Source organism: Parasteatoda tepidariorum, chromosome 4 (genome assembly GCF_043381705.1).
Source record: "Parasteatoda tepidariorum isolate YZ-2023 chromosome 4, CAS_Ptep_4.0, whole genome shotgun sequence".
NCBI classification, from domain to species: Eukaryota; Metazoa; Arthropoda; class Arachnida; order Araneae; family Theridiidae; genus Parasteatoda; species Parasteatoda tepidariorum.
Genome location: NC_092207.1, coordinates 52,686,943 through 52,708,875, shown reverse-complemented (window position 1 = coordinate 52,708,875; position 21,933 = coordinate 52,686,943).

Here is a 21,933-nt window from a genome sequence, read left to right as displayed (position 1 = left end):
CCTTCTGCCAATTTATGACACATAACTTAGTTTATATAATATTATTTTGAACTATAATACTTAAGGATGATCCACTCTTATGTCACCATGACGCGTGGCCCAACTGCCTACAGCGACCTCTAGCAACACTTAACGGAAACGGTTTATTGACTCAGAGATCTGAATCACTCTGCGGTACATTATGCAGTATCTCTGTCATACTTTTATTTACTTCTGTACGATTATATTAGTATCATGAATGAATGGATCATAATTCTTTGTGATTTAATGTTTCAAAGTTGAGTTTTTATGTTTCATTCAATCAAATTATTACATTGAGATCGGATTGCGGGAATTTATCGAAATTTTTACATATTGGGTATTTAAGTAGGAACATAAAATTCTCTAATCAGCTCCAAATATTTTATTTAACATTTTAGTTCCATTATAAGTAAAAAAGTATTTCTGTCATATTTACTGTTGTTTAACACTAGATTGCCTAATGAAGTCATTTTGACTGCTTTTAATTTCAATTCGAAAAACAATGATGTATATAATGGCACAATTTCTTAGAATTTTGTAACTTTTTGTACAACATATAATTTTTTTATTATTAATATTTACTAATAACTTGTTATATAACTGATAACTGTAAATAATATAAAAAATATGAAAAATTAATTTTGAACAAATTTATTTACGCATTCACAATCCAGTCATTTTGACTGTTTCTTGGCAATATAGGTATATACTAATTTTTCATCTTTCTAGTGTTAAATCAAATCCTCATATAATAAATTCTACGGAACAGAGAAAATAAAAGAATCTACATTATTGTTTTCGCAATTTAATTCTTAGTTTAAAAGGAGTAGTGGTACATGTTATTTAAATAAATATGTATTTTATTTAACATTGTAATACATTTAAGAACAAAGAAATGGTTAAAATATTTAAAATTGTTGTTATTTGCTTTGCAAAATGTATTTTTGCCATCATTAAAAAACTACAACCTTAACAAATTAACATCTAAGCATTTCATAGACTAAAATAAAACAACTGACCAAACGATTATAAAGAACTTTATAAATACAATAAAATTAATTTTAGGAAACGATAAACTCATCAATCTAACTCATAGTTAAGCTTTCTGCCAGCGTGGCACTAAAATGTTTGTGCAGACTGTTGCCATTTTGGCATGCATCGGTTGTAAGACGTGCCATCTTTTTATTTGCTTGAACATTCGGAAAATGTAAAGTACAGAATGTAAAAATATTCCGTTTTTCTAATATTTCAATCGAAGAAAATATAAGTAACTAACTGCTACTTATTGACAATTAAGACTTACATAATTACTTCACTTTTCAAAAGGAACTGGGTACCTGAGCCAAACGTGGCATTTGCCAGTTTTCCATGTCCACAATAGTCAATGAGGTAGGTAAATTGCATAAAAAAGATATAAGTATGATGCGAGAGAGGAGAGGATATCGTTATTTCTTTTTTAAAGCTGGATGTAATATAGTTTTGAAGTCTTGATTATGTCATACCCCTGATTTAAAATCTTTCTAGGTGTTTGTTCTGTATGCACCACTTTTTCTTTCCATTAGTTATTTTTCTAAAAACTTTGTTTTGAAAAGTGCCAAGTTTCTTTACTGGCGTTTTTCAAATGCTGACTCATGCTGCAAAAAATGGTATCATTGAAACATAAATTAGTCGTTTCAATTTGATATCTAATTATAATTTAGAATGATGAGAGTTGGAAATTAATTTACTGTGCCGATTGATTTGTCTTTGATCTTTTTAACATAGTCATTCCAAATAAAGTTTGAATTAAGTAGCAGACCAAGATCGCTTTTGGAACTATTGAAATTAGGCCATTGAATAGAGTTAAATATTTGCAATTTTTGATTTCTTACTTTTCCTTATAATGAGCATATTGGGTTTTTGGGAATTGATTTTTATTTTCCAATGAAGGCACAGATTTTCGGTTTTAAAAACTTAGTCTTGCCGATTAAAAATCGTAAAGTTCGGATTTTTGGATTTCACTGTTATATCAGTATCATCGGCATAAATAACAGTCAGACTATTGATATCTGGTTTGATAACCGGTTTACTGGAAAATCATAAATAAACAGAATATAGAATATAGGTGCAAGAATGCTTCCTTGGGCGCCCACTGGCAAGTATATTTCGTACGAAAGATTTAGCTTCATTAACTTCAATGCTGAAGTTTCTGTTTTTTAAGAGAGTCTATTATAATTTTGATGATTCCTATTAAGAAATAAAGCTGGATGAGTTTGCAAAAAAGTCCTTCGAAAGCTTCGATATAAAGTTTTGGGGATGTCATGAGAAAGACTGATGTTTTGGCTAGATGTATGCCTCTACCAATGAAATCTTTTATTCAGATAAGTTGTTTTGTGCTTTGTTTGCTAACCTTTTAGAACATTATGAACTGCACTTATGAACTCTTTGAATTGCCAACCTCTTGAACGTGAGTTGCACGTGCTATCCCGTTGCTCCACCGGGGCATCACAATTGGGTACTTGCACTCCAAGAAGATCATGGATACCCACACATATGACCTATGACGTCAGCGCCAGCTGATCGTTTCTAAGCCAAAATGGCGTGTTAAAGTTAAGCTAAGTTACTCCACATAAGTTAAAATGTTAACTAACGTGAAGATAATTGAATACAGCGCCGAATTTGTTGAAATATAATTCTTTCTGATCTACGTCTTTTACTTAACTTAAATTTATTATTTGTTTATGTATTTTATCGTAACTATGAAATATTTTTGTTTCGTAAACCTAGCAACTTCGATGCATAACTAGTTTGCATAGGTTCTACATGTTTATGTTTAGTAAGAAAGATCTAGTGAAAAAATTGAAATCTTTGTGAAAGAATCTTCATGAAAAGATATAGAATATGTAACTTGAGCAAATTGATCTTTGACGGGCATGGCTAAATCGAAATAGAATGGTAAGAACAGCTGCTAGCGTAAACAAATGCCGCGTTTCAACAACCAATCAGGATCGAGATACCCTCACAATACCCTGCAAGCACCCTGTTCCAATCTTTATTTTTTCTGTTATAAGTAGTCTGGAACGTTTTTCAAGGGGGGAAGGGGTTGAATAAGGAAGGAACCATTCAAGTAAACTTAAAATAAATATTATAATTGACTTAATGTCATTACCTTATTAGGGGAAAATATTAATGTTATATCCTCCTACTAGAACGAAATTTCAGTAGTTTAAAAAATTTCATTGCCCCCCCCCCTAGTGGTAGCATAGGCAATATTAGAATTGGAGGAATTTTTTCCACCACTATATATAAATTCAAACAAACATATAAAAGGTCAGATAGACAAATCAAGGTTACCATTGGCAACTAAAAAGGCAAAAAGTGGTGTCTAATTAAATTTTTAAAAAAAGTTAACAGTTTTCTCTAGCATATTATTTTCAGTTTATGATTGAAAGTGAGTGCAAAGAATAGTTTTCCTTTAAATATGAATAGTTTGAAATGTAAGAGTCACTGTTGCAGTTGCATTTGGATGATTAAGGAAATTATAAATGAATAAAAAATTGAGTTTCTACCACTTTTTCACTTTTTTAGTCCCCGATGGCATTCCTGACAAATGACCATGTTCCTAATTTCAAATAAAGTTTTGAAAGAAGATATGATAAAGAAATGATAATAAAACTATTTAATTTATCGCAGGTTTTTGGGAGTGTAAACTAATTATTCTTAATTATAAACTATTCATCTCTATTTAAATTCCTCTTATAACCATTGAAAAATCGTGATAAACATGAATACTTAACCCTACTCGAAAACAGGATAAAATGCAATGATCTTCTTACCAGGTTTTGCTTATGATACATATTCAGGTCTGCCAACTTTCTACGCTTTTTGTAAAAAAATTATTCTAGTGGTAGCTAAGTTAATGTTTCAATGTATTATTTTTTATTATTTTCCTCACCACCACTTATAAATGATTTATAAGTCCATATGCAACGACACTTTGTTCTAGCTCTTTCGTGGCGAGGTTTTTAAAATGTTGGCAAAATTACCAAAAATTCCGAAAGCGTTAGTTTTTAGAACGTAGTATCGCATTGTTAAATTATATGGAGAATAGACAAATTTATTCGGATAAAAACTAAGAAAAGCAATCAGTCCTCTTGTTTTGCTCTACCGATAAAGCCTTATGATCTATCCGATAATCGTTTAGTTAAAATGAGATTATAGATATTTGCAATCTTTGTAATATAGCGTAATCTTTGTAATATAGCATTGTTTTGCTCCATCAATAAAGCCTTATGATCTATCCGATAACCATTTAGTTAAAATGAAATTATAGATGTTTGCAATCTTTGTAATATAGCGTAATCTTTGTAATATAACGTAATCTTTGTAATATAGCGTAATCTTTGTAATATAGCGTTGTTTTGCTCTATCGATAAAGCCTTATGATCTATCCGATAACCGCTTAGTTAAAATGAAATTATAGATATTTGCAATCTTTGTAATATAGCGTTGTTTTGCTCTATCGATAAAGCCTTATGATCTATCCGATAACCGTTTAGTTAAAATGAAATTGTAGATATTTGCAATCTTTGTAATATAGCGTAATCTTTGTAATATAGCGTTGTTTTGCTCTATCGATAAAGCCTTATGATCTATCCGATAACCGTTTAGTTAAAATGAGATTGTAGATATTTGCAATCTTTGTAATATAGCGTTGTTTTGCTCTATCGATAAAGCCTTATGATCCATCCGATAACCGTTTAGTTAAAATGAGATTGTAGATATTTGCAATCTTTGTAATATAGCGTAATCTTTGTAATATAGCGTAAGCTTTGTAATATAGCGTAAGCTTTGTAATATAACGTTGTTTTGCTCTATCGATAAAGCCTTATGATCTATCCGATAACCGTTTAGTTAAAATAGGATTGCAGATATTTGCAATCTTTGTAATATAGCGTTGTTTTGCTCTATCGATAAAGCCTTATGATCTATCCGATAACCGTTTAGTTAAAATGAAATTATAGATATTTGCAATCTTTTTAATATAGCGTAAGATTATTTTAAAGCTTTAATTTTGAATCATTAAGCTTAGCAAAATCTCTCTTTTGAACTTTCACACTGAAGATTTTATTTAAAAAAATTATACACAAAAAAAATCTTGCAGTGAAATGAAGACAATGGGATCGATTATCTACATTATTATATAAACAAAATGGAAACAGGAAGAACAGCTTCGGAAGTATGAATACGATAAAATTGAAAAGTATTGCTTCACGAAGAAAAAAAATGTTAGTTAAGTTTGAGAATTCGTATTTGATTCTCGCTGGTGTAACTCATTTGAAATAGATGGTGAGCTCATGTTACCATATATTTCAAGTGAGTATGTCTTTTTTTTTTGTTACAAAATAATGGAAGAATTGTTTGAAAAGTGTGGTAAGAAACGTGAGATCTAATCGCTATAAAAATATTGTTTGAAGTTATGATATGAAAAGTTCGTTAGCCTAGTAAAATGGCTTGAAAGATTTGATATAAAAGTACGGTATAATCGCTTGTAAAATTTGACTTCCGGAAAAAATAGTTATTAAAATTTGAAGAGATGCTGCTCATTGCGCAATTCTGTATTGGCTTCTGTAATTTGATCCTTAAAAAGTCAAGTTAAAAAAATTGCTGTTAATATATTAACACGTTGAATGCCCTGGGGATCACCGGTGATCGACACAGAGTTTGTTCGTAGCACCACAGGGGTCACCGATGACCAACGAAGTCAAGATTATTAGAAACACATAATTCGAATAAATTTTTAATATTTTTATAATATTATCGTTAAAGTGGTTTGAAAAAATTAATGCTAGATAGAACACACAAAAATAGTTTTATTTATATACACAGAGATGCCAACTTGCTCCGGACAGCGAATAAATATTTTCCAGTGGTAGTTTATTAATTGTGATTCTTGGTTTAATATATTCAATTTAGTAGATTTTTATCCACCACTATTTCTAAACAATTCGTATTCTTATAAAATTCACCACTTTTTTTTAGATATTTCGTGCTAAACCTTTTAAAAAACTAAGGAAATCTGTCAAAGTTGCAAATTTAGTTTGTAGTTATTTTCCGTTTGGTCAGACGAGCAAGCCATGTGAAATTTGCATGGCATCCAACTTGTTAAAAGCATGAAGAAAAAAAAATAGATTTTGGGAAAAACTGGGTTTTAGATTTCCCCATGCAAGTCAATCACTTTAGTGTTATAGGGTCATTTTTTCCCTAGCTGAAGATATTGAGTAATTTACATAACCATTCGCTAATTTATGCAGAAAAATTGAAATCTTTTAATAGTATTGAAGCATTTATTCCTGGAACCCTTTCGATAATTATTCATCAAAAATTTTTGTCTTCAGACCTGCTGTTGCAATTTCCTGTGTTCAAGACCTCTGGCTCAAGACACGACGTGAGAGCTGTTTTTGGTTGTTGTTAATAACGCTCCTTTATTATTTTCTTTTTTTTCTTCTTCCTCGTCCGCATCACCTTGATCTCGATGTGGAGAGGAAGAAGAAAGAAAAAAAAATGGGAGAAGACATTGTGTAAGATATATTCTTGAAGTGATTTGTCAGCGTGTCTTGATGTATGATTGTTAGTTCTTTTTTTCTGATTGGTCCCAAGGTGATCAGTGAGAACGATCCCCACCAATATGTATTAATTAAAGTGATTGGATGGATAATGAGAATTATACGGTTAGGGTTCCAGCAATTGGCGAATGTTCTCGATTTCTTGCTCTAATTCAGATATGACAAGCTCGCGGCCAGCGGGCTAAATGTGGTGTCCGTTGACTTACTCCGCGAAGACGTGGATGATAATTATTTTATAATCCTATTTTATTTTAATTATTTTATTTTTTTCATTCCTTTTAAACTATAGAAGCGTACTTATAAACAGTAAAAAAAATTGCCGCACGTAAATCCATAATATCATTAAAATTTCCAGCAACCTTAATGTTGTGTGAATTGAACATAATTTTCGCAGTTCTAAAACTTGATGACACGATTCTATGGTTTATGTTGAATGGAAGAATAATATATTAATAATAATGTTGAATTTTATTTTTTTTCATTCCTTTTAAACTATACAAAGGTTCATATAAACAGTAAAAAATATTGCAGTACGTTAATCCATAATATCATTAAAATTTCCCTCAACCTTAATGTGGTGTAAATTGAACCTAATTTTCGCAGTTCTAAAACTTGATGATACGATGCTATGGTTTATGTTGAATGGAAGAATAACATATTAATAATTATGTTGAATTTTGTTTTTTTCATTCCTTTTAAACTATAGAAAGGTTCATATAAACAGTAAAAAATATTGCAGTACGTTAATCCATAATATCGTTAAAATGTCCCGCAACCTTAATGTGGTGTAAATTGAACCAAGTTTTCGCACTTCTTAGACTGGATGACACGATTCCATGGTTTATGTTGAATGGAAGAATAATATATTAATAATTATGTTGAATTTTATTTTTTTCATTCCTCTTAAACTATAGAATCGTACATATAAACAGTAAAAAAATTGCAGTACGTTAATCCATAATATCATTAAAATTTCCAGCAACCTTAATGTGGTGTAAATTGAACCAAGTTTTCGCACTTCTAAAACTTGATGACACGATTCTATGGTTTATGTTAAATGGAAGAATAATTCAGATTCAGTTGAATACTTTAATAATGTTGCAACAAATTTAAACCGTATTGTCTAGAATTGAAAGTTTAACGTTGAAACTATGTTTTCTTAGAGCGAAAATTAAGTTTCATAATTTTAAATCTTTATTTTAGATTAAAATCTTTGATTTCATCAATTAGGAGAATTATTCTTCAGGTTTTAATGAATTTCGTAATGAACATGCTTCGATATAGTATAAACAAAAACAGTTTCAATGCTTATACTAAATACAGACGCATTCTTCGTAACACTCATCGAAGTTTGAAGGTATGAAACAACGGAAAAATCGTTTGACTGTCTGAAATCATGAGGCCCATATTTACCTCAAGATTTAAGTTGAATGTAGAGTTTAATCGAATAACATTTGGAATCGCCCCCACTGGTTCATACATCGCTTTAAGAACTCTGGATAAGTTTATTAAATGGGGTCGTAAACTCAGTCTGACGATGAAGATAAGCATACGATATGTAAAGCATACTTATGAATATTCCTATTATATTCAACATAACAAAAAGTTTTAAAAAAAAGAATTAGAATTTGTTTACTACTGCTTATTTGTTTACTACTATTTGTTAACACTATGTTATCACATATCTAATACCGCTCTAAATATCCACTAATTCTTTTAAGCCTAGATTTTGGAATTATAATAACAAAATGACAAAATTTCTTTTTATTATTTTGATTGAATTTCTTATGAAACAATTTATATAATTGCTGTTGTTTTACTTTGATAGACTTATAAGATGATACTGTTTATTAGAAATGAGCTTCTTAAGTGAGAATAAATGATAATTTAATGGAGGATAGATGTGTTTTAAATATGGGCGATTAATAGTTTGGCTATTTGGCGAGAAAAAAAACTTTTAGGTTTTCCTTAACTTCATAGAAGAATTGCAAGACAATGGCTTTTATAATTAGTATACGTCTCACGTTTGCAAGTTTCATATCTTAACTGGCTATCTTAATTGCTGAACTAATTAATTTATTTTTATTTAAAACCAACAAGCTCTTTAAATGTCATTTTCATGAAATGTAACACATTTAGTTTTTCAAGGTTAGTTTGCTGTTAAGTTTTCAGATTAAAATGAAAGTGTTTTAAAATTAGCACATAAAGATTAAGCGTAAAAGTACTAATTAACCCTACGTAGTAAAAAAAAAGTGCAAATATATATTTAAATCCTATTTTAACAAAGTGGATATTTTCTTCTGTTAACCACCACTTTGATTTTAAAGAGTCACAACTGAATAATTACGAACACAGGGTGTTCTGTAAAGATCGCATTGAATACATAATTTAGAATCCTCATAAAATGAAGCAAAAAATGTATACACGTTAGGAATCGCAAAATAATATTTAAGTGAGAAAGGAATGAAAATACTATCAAAAACTATTGAATTACACTTAAGCGAAGAGAAATAATAATAATCGAAACCAGTTTCATTGCCTGATTAAGCTTGGAGGTATTTCTGACAATCGACTTTCAACTCCTCTCTGGTTACCCTGCAAATCAAAGAGTTTTGTTGATTTGTTAGTAGCTTTTGATTTGTTAGCGCTTTTGTATAGCTTATAAATATATAGCTTATATATAGCTTATATAGCTTATATTATATAGCTAATATATAGCTTATAAATATATAGCTTATAAATATATAGCTTATATATTTATTGGCGATGTGTATGAATGATTTTTTGTCTTTATCATTGACAAGGATGATATAAATATTTATAAAGCACGGTTATTAGAAAACGTCCTGTAGAAATTATATGTTTAAAAATTGATTATAAGATATGTTTTAAAATGTATATGGTTTAAAGGTTTGTAAAAAAGACGTGGAAAGAAAAAAGTTGAAAACAGCTGTTTCATAAAAAACTTACATGGGTTGGAGGGACATGGGATTTCCTTTACATGGGATTTCCTTTTGTGTCAAATGTTTCGGAAGATTTCACATGAAAACTGTTCGAGTAATTTGAAAGCATATGGTCGAAGCTTTTAGAAATGGTGTCCTTTTTACCCATGCAAAATTTGTATAAACCAAAATGAGCGTAAGAAGTTTTTTTTTCTTTTTGAATACCACTATAATTAATAATTACTCTTATTTAAATATCATAATCTATAGAATGATTTAAAAATTACTGGTAATAAAGCTAAAAAGAAGCTATTAACTTTTTCGTCATTTTTGTCTCTGAATTTTGTATGGGTAAAAATGACATCATGTCTAAAAGCTTCCAGCATTATCTTTCAAATCGCAATAACAGTTTTGCCATGTAAAATCTTCTAAAACATTTTCTGCCAAAACAATGATTGCTTATATTAAGTTATCATAGAAGTATTTCCTCAATATTGACCAAATAGGGGATAGACGAAAAATATCCTCAGTTGTAGAAGGATCATAGGGTAGACCCCCCTTGCCTCCAGATTAACCGTGGGAAGTTCTCGTGGTCTTCCTCTCCATGTAACTCAAATGCGGGTTAGTTTCATCAAAAAGTCCTTCACGAAGGTAAAACTCTCCCAATACTTTATCTACGAGTTCCCTTGTCTTCTGGATTGCGTTCAAACTTAATAGGCTTACGTAGTTGAACATTACTAGTTGCAATCCCAAATATTGGGTCGGCTGTTCAACGACAGTTATAAAATATAAAATAAAAATACGGGATAGAGCGCTATTAGGGGGTAGAGCACTCGCCTCCCAATGAGGTGACCCGGGTTCGAATCCCAGCGTTTGCTGGTCGATTCAAACTCCACTCCCGGCTCGCACCGACCACAGTGCTGACGTAAAATATCCTCAGTGGTAGACAGATCATGGGTTAGAATCCCTTTGCCGTCAGGCAAACCGTGGGAGGTCTTCGTGGATTTCCTCACCATGTAACGCAAATGAGGGTTAGTTCCATCTAAAAGTATTCTACGAAGGAAAATATCTCTCAGTACTTGATCCAGAAGTTCCCTTGTCTTCTGGATTAGGTTCAAAATTATAAGGCTACGGAGTTTAATATTAGTAGTCGTGAACCCGAAATTGGGTCGGCTGTTAAACAATAGTTATAAAATAAAATAAAATCCTGCATTTTAGTATTGAAAAAAATGGACAATGATTTTCTAAAATTAAAAGTTATTTGTCGATGCTTTTAAAAATAGAAAAAATCTCGACTTAAAAGCAGAAAAAGTTAGAATCGCTTTAAAGGAATCCTTATTTGAAATCAGCTCAGCAAAATCGTGGATATGGGAGGTAATAATTTTCTAGTCATGAACGTTTTTAATTTTTCTGGTTGAAATTATACACCACAAATACTCTGTAGCAAAATAGTAACTTCGTTCGTAAAATGGGAAAATGATTAGTTGGAATATTTGCCACCTTTCGCCTGTCCTTTGATCTGGAAGCGTGACGTGAAAACTCATCAACTGTTCTACTCATAAATAATAAGCATTTTTTTATTTATCCATTCTCACTTTTCCTTTCCTTTCACACACGATTCAAATAACAAATCACGCACTCGTTTCACGATTTTGTGACAACTCTCTGCTGATCAAGTTGTATTTTAAGCTTCTGATTTCTCCACCAGTTTGCATCCCGTTAATTATTGAAAATTTAAATTAGAAAAATTGCTTATATATATGAAACGTAAAAATTAAAATAGCTTAAGCTTATGATGACAAAAAATTGCTGCATTAACTAACAATGTAGTAACATTAAGCAGGATTTTGTCCAGCGTTGTACAAGTTTCAACATTTTATGTATATTTTTTTTAATTTGTTTGAAAATAACATGCAGAACAGTTACGAAACTTTGGTTTCTCTGCATTTGATACAAAATTCTCTAAATTAAAACCACTTTGTTGTAAGATTTCATCAGCCATTTCAATTCATGACATAATTTAATTAATGCTAAACATAACATAATTTACATAACGAATGCTAAATTAAAAAAAAAATACTAAATAGGAATTCTCTTGAATTTACACCATTTCTATAGAAAAGTTTTTATACTTTTAGCCATTTTTATAGCTTTTTGTACAATACAAAATTACAGAAATAAACAGATTTTGCAATTAATGAGAAAACGACGCTCAGGAGATAAAGCGTTCACTTCCCAATGAGGTCACCCAGGTTCGAATCCCAGCGTTGGCTGCTTGATACGAATTTTGCTCCTGGCACAGTGCTGACATAAAATATCTTTAGTGATAGACGGATCATCCGTTAGAATCCATTTACTGTCAGCGTAACTGTGGGAGATTTTCTTGATTTTCCTCTCAATGTAACGCAAACGCTGGTTAGTTCTTTCACAAAGTCCTCCACGGAGGCTAGTTAGTTCCAATGCTTGATCCAGGAGTTCCCTTGTCTTCTGGGGTGGGTTTAAAATTACAAGGCTACTGAGATAAATATTGATAGTTGTAAACTCATGATAGCTTTTCAACGCCGGCTGTAAAATAAAATAGAATTGTTAAAAGACAGCAAAAGTGAGGAAAAATTGGATTTTATCAAAATATAAGTGGGAGTACGCCGTCCCCCTTCCCACGTACTCCTGAATGGATTTTAGTTCAACAAACTACCCCCTACGGAGTAACAAAATTTTATGAATTTCAGCAAGTAATCTTTAATTATTTTCAAGACTTTATTCTCATGCATGTATACACATTTCTAACATAAGAGTAGAAATATTTTCTCACATTGTAATGAAGGTGTAAACAAATTATAGCTTAAAATTTGAGTAATAGTTCAAATGAGGGGAAAAAATGGTAAAATTCTCATCTCAACTACTATGAATTAAAAAATACAATCATTTTATTATTTCTTTCTCTGAAATTCTTCAAAGCAATCAAATGTTTAACACGTCATTTAAAGATTGAAACAACCTTGTTGTTTGTCCACTAAATTAACCATGAAATTAGCAGTTTGTCAAGAAATTGCTCATAAGCAGGGCTGGGTTGTTGATAAACAAACAATTCTTCAAAAAATACTCTTGGAAAGTGCAACAAAATAAAGCCTCTAGGTGCGATTAAAAATTGTATCAAAATGAAAATAACGTCCTTCTCAGTTTTCGAAAACATGTTTTAGATTAATTTTCTTTTTTTTAAAAAAAAATATGAAACATAATGAAAAGTATAGTTTATGAATAAAATAAAATGGCAATAAATTCCTGATAAAGATAAATAAAAATTTATAGGTTTTTAGTTACAATCATCAAGAATATCAGAATTGCAGTATATTATCAAATGTGTTTTGATACTAAATCTAAAGCTTATTATCACCAAAAAGCAAATTCTCATATTTTAAAAAAACTACGGTCGACAACAATTCCTGTTGTTGTTGTTGTTGTTGACGTATGCCTGTAAAGGTAGAGGGGTGCGATTGTTCTTGTTTCCCAGTGGTGCCATCTATGACCAAAAACTAGACTTCTGCCACACCCATACGTTACGCGCGTTTATAGGGCGGACCCATTCATACATCCATTCATTCATCGACGGATCATAATTTCGACCTGAATCGAATCAGAGAGCGACCAATCTCCAATTCAGTACCCCCATAGGTATTTATTTGTTATGGGAATATGGAGGACTTTGCGACTCTACAGATTTAACGTGCATCACTCACCATTTTACTACACGGGGAGACTTCGGCTGGCTTGGTTCGAACCCACGAACTCTCTTACATGGGCCCAGCGCCCTACCGTCCAGGCTATCCCGGCCTTGGCAATAATTCTTGCTGGAAGTAACTCAAAATAACAAGATTTGATGCAAAAATTCACACTAATTTGTAAAGAAGGAGAAATAATTCATTAGCAAAACTATAACTCCCTAGCACTTAAAGTAAAAGTGCTGAGTAAAAGTACAAAGCATGAATAATGCCTTTTAAAGGAAAAAACAAAGAAAAATGATGAATTTTTTTTTAAAGAAAATGCGTTTATCATTTGCATCACCTTGTTTATAAGAAAATGACACTAAAAAAGTCGGGTTTCTTTTCCAACAGACGAAAAGACGTTCAGAGTTGCCGGCCAGGTGGCCGAGCGGTTAGCGTGCCTGACTGCGAAGCCAATGACTGCGTGTTCGAACCTCGCTCTGGGCATGAACGTTTCTCTCTGTGTGTTATCCTCTGTTGTGTGTGATGTGTGAATGTGGCCCACCCTATAAAACGGGTATCTGTGGCAGTGTGGCGTGGGTAATGTTGCTCGCCTCCGTGACTTAGGTTCACAGGTGCCCACTGGGTAACGTTAAATGAGTAATACTCCAGGCACCTTCCGAGGGGAAGAACTAACAGTTCAATACCTGTCGTTAGGGGGAAAAAAACGTTCAGAGTATTCCAAGACAACCCCTACAATTAAAAGAAGGTATTTTTGTGATTTATGAGGTTGTTTTGAAGTGTCAAGGTAGATTTGAGATTTATTCGAAGTAGATTTCAAAAACAACTTTAAAAATTCAACCTCCAAAGGTGTATGAAGTCGTTTTTTAGACATGAAGCTGATGGAAATCTACTTTAGAGCACCCAGCTTTAAGAGGTTGTTTTGAGGTGTACGGATTTTTTTTCCTACATTTTAAGGAAATACGTATATTTGAGGTGCGAATAATGTCATCCGATCAAAACTAAAATTATTATATAAGAGATTGATTTTGTGAGGGTGTATTTTTGAGGGTGTATTAAAATCTCAAAAACACCTTATTATTTTGTAAAGGAAAGAAAATTTTAAAGAAAAAAAGAAAAGTTTAATCAGAAAGTTAAAGTTTTTAAAGAAAGTTTTAATTCCGACTAATGACGCTATTTTTAATGGTAAGGAAAAAATTCTGTTTGAGTCTGTAATCTCTTTCTGAGACTTCTATCCTCAGAATATTGCATATGACAGGTTTCCAGTGAGTTTTCAAATAATATTTTGGAAACTTTACTACCAGTTTTCCAAGATGCTGTTCAGCTTATGCATAACCAAAAGGAAAAAAAAAATATTGCGGTCATCTTGATGACCCGGTGTCTCATGGAGAAAGCACTCAAATCAAGAGGTCATCGGCGAGTCAAAACTGATGGTCTACATAATTTTTGTTTCCTTACCATTTGGAAATTATTCTTCGCGTTTGTTACATTTTTTATGCTTTTTCTAACTTTATAGGTACTACGCTTTTTGAAAATGATTTTACAGAGTGGTAGACAATTGATAACTAAAGCTTTCAGAATTTTTGTTAGTTTTGCCAACATTTTAAGAGTTTTACCGCAAGAGAGTTGGAACAAAGTGGCGTTTCATATTAACTTTTGAAACGTTTGTATATTGTTATGTGAAAAGTAATTTTATATCAAATTTACGAAACAAAGAATCGTGCATTAAAACATAAGCATAGCTACCAGTAGAATTTTTTTTCTCCCAAAAAGTGAAGAAAGTTAACAGCCCTGATTTTATAAGCGCTTTATTTGCTATTTTTTATAATTTTTATTCATTTTTCTTACCTTCTTGTAGAATTTTGTAAATGATAATAAAAAATATGTATATTGTATGCATACAAAAACAGAATAACTCATATATATGCATGGCACTACAAACAGAATAACTCATGACAGTAAGAATAACTTTGCCCTGTTTAAAATTAAAATAAAATTTTGAGAGGGTTAGGAAATTTATCCATTAAATTTGTTTTAAAGCTGCGGATTTGTTGATCATTTTTTTAAAAGTATTTGATAAAAATTGGCTGATCACAAACAAAGTAACTTTTACAACAATTAATGCTTTCGCGACCCCAACGGAGGTCGCAACAGGGGTCGCCAGAAACTTTAGCAATTTTGATATTTCTTTAACTCATCATTATAATTTTAGAATTACCAAATATTTTTTAACATTCCGAATTCACCCAAGTAATTGAACTTATTTTTATTATTGAATTAGAGTTATGTTTGTTATTTTCTTTTTAAATTTTCCTATTAGATCTATGTTTTAAAACTAAAAAGTGACCTGAAACTACAGTATAGTATTTTACAGTACAAGTGAAGAAACTTTACAGTTTTCACTCACACTGCTGTTGGATTTTCGCAATACTTATAGGGTTTCACAAGAATTTTGTAAATGTTATGGGGACTCACAAAATTTTCGTAAACATTATGGAATGCTCACACCAGGAAGTTTTAAAAACACTGCCATAGGGTGTTTATTTATATATGTTCCAGTGTACGAATCAAATATTGATATCTTGCTCTTTCCTTATAATAGTTTAGAGCAATTTTTCAATATTTCGTATAAATATATATTAGCATCTCTTACCAAATTATGAAAACGATCAAATGTGTACATAAATATACCCAAAATGCATATTTTAAGAGAAAATTAGTAGCTAATATGATAATTTTAAAATAATTTTTCTTCATATAGTTAATTCAACTGCTTGTTAAAGCACTTTCCAGAATTTATAAAATTCGCACAAAGATCCCAGAAAATATCAGCTCAATTTTTATTTAATTACCATTATAAAAATCATCACCAAAAAGCGTCGAAATTGGAAGGCATGAAATCACATAAAAGGAATTAAATGCTACAGAAATTTTTCAATTTTTTTCTCACTTTGTTAAGGTACACATAAGAGAAGTCATTCTTTTTTTTTAACAATTATTATATGGCGAAATTTTATTTTATAGAACAGATTTCCTGTTAAACGTTTCAAAATCTTTAACTGATATCAATCTTTATAAAGAGTGCTTCGTCGGAAGCGTATATTTTTCTGGAAACAATGATGTTTACAATTCCAAGAATCCCTAAATGGCAAAAAAAAAGAGAACATTAGTAATAGCTTTACTGAAGGTAAAAAAAATAAACTTGGAGAATGATTCAAGAACAACTATTGCAAATAAGATGGTAGTTTGTCTTCTTAGAACATGTAGTTCAGAAAAAATAAGAAATTAACATGAAAATTGATATTTTTTCACCTTTTTGCAATGAAGTTAAAAAACAAATCAACCAAGTACTTATGGCATATGGAGTATAATGTTGGGAAGATGGAAAAACACTTCAACTCAAATGTTGTTATAGCGTGGAAAAGTTTCACAGAAAGAAAAAACAAATTAACAAAGCTTATAAAAAATTAAACGTTATTTTTCCTTTCACACATCGCCTATGAAATTGTGGAAAAGATTTATACCTATATTTATATCGTTTAATAATAAAACGTTTTTCTATCAATCGCCATGATCAGGGGTTATACATGATAAATCAGATCGCTTTTAAGGTTGTCGCCAAGGCTTTATCGTCGTATGATGTAAGGGTTTTTTGCTTTGCTATCTTTAAGACTGTTGTTAGCTTATAACAGTTTCACAAGACTGGTTTAAGATTCGTTTATCTTTAATCAGCGATCTATAAGCTAATTAAGAAAATAGTGGAATTTTTTTTAATAGTTTTAATAGTCAAACGCTTATAAAGTTCCTGAAAAGTAGACAAATGATAACGCAACTTATTTTATAAGAGCATTGTTTTTAAGTTATAGGACAACTCCGACCCCTTTTTTATGATCTAATTTTTAATACTAAAAATAGTTGTACCGACACTGCATTGTTTGCTATAATAAAGTTATGCAATATTTAAAAATTATTTATCTATTTTAAGGATTTTCATTCAGGTGGAAACACATGGAGATTTAAAAAAAAAGTTTAATAATGCTTTTAGGACAACTTTTTGATCGTCTTTAAAACACCCATAATTTTTTTAAAGTCAAAATGGTATAGATAATTTCAAAGTTCTAACTTTGCCTCAAAATTAAGCTAATCAAAATGAGTATATTTTTTGTTTGTTTTCTTTTGAAGAGCTGATAAGAACAACCTAAAATAAATATTAGTTACTAGTAGGCATGTCATCCACCTGTATGAAACTTCTATATTTTCAGAAAATTGTTTTCCTAGTTGTGTTGGAAAGATACCGTTTCAATACTTTAATAAATTTGAATTGAACAAATTTTGTCTAACCCCTATATATTCAGGATTCATAAGCACCTGGAGAAAATTAAAAAGTGGTAGTAATATTAATACAATTTTTTTTTACATTATCTTTGTAGCTACCAGGATATTTTTTTTCTCTGAGTAATTATAAGTAGATAAAAAGGGGAAGGATACGAAGCATTTGTTCGATAGTGGAATCTAAATCTATTACTAAGAAATTGTCAGCTTTTTTAATAACAAAATTGATACCAGTTTTTAAATTTTTTTTCCGGATGCGTACGAATCCTGATTTATAAATATATTTCCTGGGATAGGGGCCGCTAAGAGGCCCAGGTGCCCAATTTTTGTAAATAAAAGTAAATATATTTCCCTACTCTATATCTCTTTTGTAAATAGTCATTATATATTTAACTATGTTATCATGTTTTACTATGTATTAACTCAATTTAGTTTCGATTTTTTAGTTGCATTTTGGAACGTAATTAGTTTATAAATTTTCAGATTAGATTTGTGCTGCTCATTCTCTAATCTGTTTCTAATTATTTCAGATGACGAAAGAGATAGCCCTTAGGGCTTGGCACTTCGAAAATTAATTCACATAAACAGAAGTAAGAAACGATCTCGTTGTTACGCACTCATAAAAACTTTATTTCTTTATAAACTCAAGCCACCTTTGGAAAAAAATATTTTGCGAAAATCTCAAGTGTTGAAAGATAGGCTAATAATGCTTTTGAAATAAAGCGGTTAACACGTTGAATGCCACTGCAATTTTACATGGCTTGCCCGTCTGGCCAAACGGCAAATAACTTCAAACTAAATTTTCAAATATTAGACAGATTTTGCTAGTTTTTTATAAGCCTACAAACTGCTTAGAAATAGTGGTGGATAAAAATCTACTAAATTGAATTTATTAAACCAAGAATCACAACTAATAAACTACCACTTAAAAATATTTATTCGCTGTCCAGAACAAGTTGGCATCTCTGTGTACATAAATAAAACTATTTTGTGTGGTCTACGTTGCATTAATTTCTTCAAACCATTTTAGTAACGATAATAATATGAAAAAAAAATTAAAAATTTACTCCAATTATGTGTTTCTAATAATCTTGGTTTTCGCCGGTCACCGGTGACCCGCGTGGCGTCACGAACAAACTCAGTGCCTGTCACCGGTGACCCCCATGGCATTCAATGTGTTAAAAAATATTTAAAATAGTTTCTTAAATTTTCTGATATTAGCTACTATTTTTTATGACTACTATATATATCATAGATATTAACTACTATATATATCATCGATGATATATAAGGATTTATATATCATTTATATAAATCTTTAAAGTTTTCATTGGGTATGATAGCCACTGGTATATAATTTTTTTTTTAAATTAAAAAGCTTTGTCACTATTTTTAATTTTAAAAGATCGTTGCGCTTTAAGGTGGAGGACATTTATGACCACAGAGATCATTCAAAAAAAGTGCTTGAAGTGAATATACAGTAACCCAGACCTTATGGTCAGTAACAGCTTACTGACCATAAAGGCTGAAGACAAACTGAACTTAAATTCGCGATGAATGGGATAGGGGACAGTAAATCACCCAGATAAATAGCACCACTAGGACTGACCCCAAAGATAGCATTTGACAAGATTTGTTTTAATGTTTACACATTAACCACTAATTGTCACTTAAAATAGGACAGAATCTTTCTCTCATATGTTACTACAGTTTATTTAAAGGGTATATAACCCAGAAATATGCCCCAGCTATTCACACACTACCACAAACGCTACTGAAGCACAAAGCAACCCCCCCCCCCCNNNNCCCCCCCCCAGTTTTAGATTTAAAGAACAAAATCCTTATCAGGACAAATGTAACCCTTGTAATATTTATTACAAAATAAAGTGTAATCATGTACGAAATAAAACAGAATATAATAATTTAAAAAATAACTTTTCTATTAGTCTGCAGTTTTGTACGAAAAAGTAATAAGATATGGCATATAACTTATAAAAGTAAAATTGATATAGTCTCGGCTAATTTTACAGGTACTATAGTCATTTTATATAAAGTTAATCTTAAAATGTGTTGTAAGGATTTCTTCTAATGTTTTAAAGAAAGCAGATGAAAAGTCGGTAGTCTTCGAATAATAATAATAAACCCAAACAAATCACAGACTTTCAAATAGGTAGTAAATTCTTGAAATTCTTTAAATTATTTTATTTTATACTTTTTGTATTAGGCGTATATGAAAAAAAATGCACTTTATTTTTTTTAACAAAAAAAAAAAAAAAAAAANAAAAAAAAAAAAAAAAAAAAAAAAAAAAAAAAAAAAAAAAAAAAAAAAAAAAAAAAAAGCACGTTTTGAAAGCACAACTATAAACAAAACAAACACATGGTTTCAACAACATATAATGTTGTTGTTGTAAGGATTTCTTCTAATGTTTTAACGAAAGCAGATGAAAAGTCGGTAGTTTTCGAATAACAATAATAAATCCAAAAAAATTACAGACTTTCGAATAAATAGTAAATTCCTGAAATTCTTTAAATTATTTTATTTTATACTTTTTGTATTAGGCGTATTTGAAAAAAAAATGCACTTTATTCTTTTTACCAAAAAACACGTTTTGAAAGCACAACTATAGACAAAATAAACACATGGTTTCAGATAACTTTAGGAATGCTAATTTGGTGACGTAGCATACGTCCACATTCCGTTAATGGGGATGATTGAATTTTAAAAGGTAATTAAGCTTTCAAAAAAAAGTGCGATAAAACCTTGAACAGAAATGTTTACAGTTTTGTTCATAATAATGACTAATGTTAAACTCACGCGAGAAAAAGTCATTTTTTAAAACATTTATCTCGAACAGAATAATCTAACATTTTAAACGATTTTTTGAATTGGGATCTGAAATTGCTCCTCGTAGACGGTATCCAAATGTAAGAAAAATACGTAGTCATAGCTAGGAATTGAGAATGAAAAATCTGTTTGTCAAAGGTTTTAAATTCAAATAAAAAAACCATGGAGAGCTTAAGAGAGCACACACTGACATGATGGCACGAGTAAAGAAGTCAAGAACCCGGGAGTTAGTATTTCGTCAAAAATCACGAGATTTCGCAAGAAATTGTCAAAAATGACTAAATACAGCTGAATTCTTTAAAACGAGTGTTTTTTTCCTCTCCAGAAAATAAGAAATAGATCTAAAATTTCAAAACTTTTACTGAAAAAAATAAATAAAAACAATCATTGCCAATGACAATAAAAAAAAATTAAGTGGTGTTTACACACTAATTATTACTTTGCTGCCTTCAACTTTTTTGGGAATTTTTTATTTTTATTTTTAAACTGTAACAGCCATGAATCAGTTTCTCCAATTATACGATAAAAGTTACAAAATCACGCTATTTTCTTAAAATTTATCGCATTAAGCGATAAATGCGTAGGAAAAAAAACGTCGGGGGGAATAGTTGCTGAAAAAAGGTGGGCATAAGAAGAAAGAACAAAGAAAAGTGCGAGTCACGCTCGTGTTTTTCGTGACTTCATTACGTCACACGGTCCAGTGATTCTGTAACATTTGCCCTTCGGCCCCGCTGACCCATTTCCCTCCCCTCCGGATATTAACGACTTCCGGCGCTGGACACACAATGCTTGAAAAGTGGACACCGAAATCTTTCTTTTTCTAATAGACCTGATCTTAAACTACGTTACGCTCGACCTTTAACTTTTTTTTTTTTTTTGATTTGGAAATTATTTTTCACTTCACATTAAATATTATTTTTTTTTATTTATTCTAATCTTAACTTTCTTTGCGCTTATTAAAAAAATTTTCATGGAGAAANTGACCCATTTCCCTCCCCTCCGGATATTAACGACTTCCGGCGCTGGACACACAATGCTTGAAAAGTGGACACCGAAATCTTTCTTTTTCTAATAGACCTGATCTTAAACTACGTTACGCTCGACCTTTAACTTTTTTTTGATTTGGAAATTATTTTTCACTTCACATTAAATATTATTTTTTTTAATTATTCTAATCTTAACTTTCTTTGCGCTTATTAAAAAAAATTTCATGGAGAAATGAATTTGTATGACTTATTTTTCAAAACTTAGGTCTCTTAATAACTTATGTACTTTTCTCGCAGCAGAAGATGACGCAAGGAACCTTATAAGTTGGAACTGCTGGCAAATTTTGAAATTTTATGGTCATTAACAACAATTTAAGGTTAGGTCTCACAATAACTAATGAGGATAGTGCTTTTTCTCGCAGCAGGGAAAAAAAAGGATGTAAAGATCTGATGTCTTTGATTTGGTGGCTAGTCAAAATA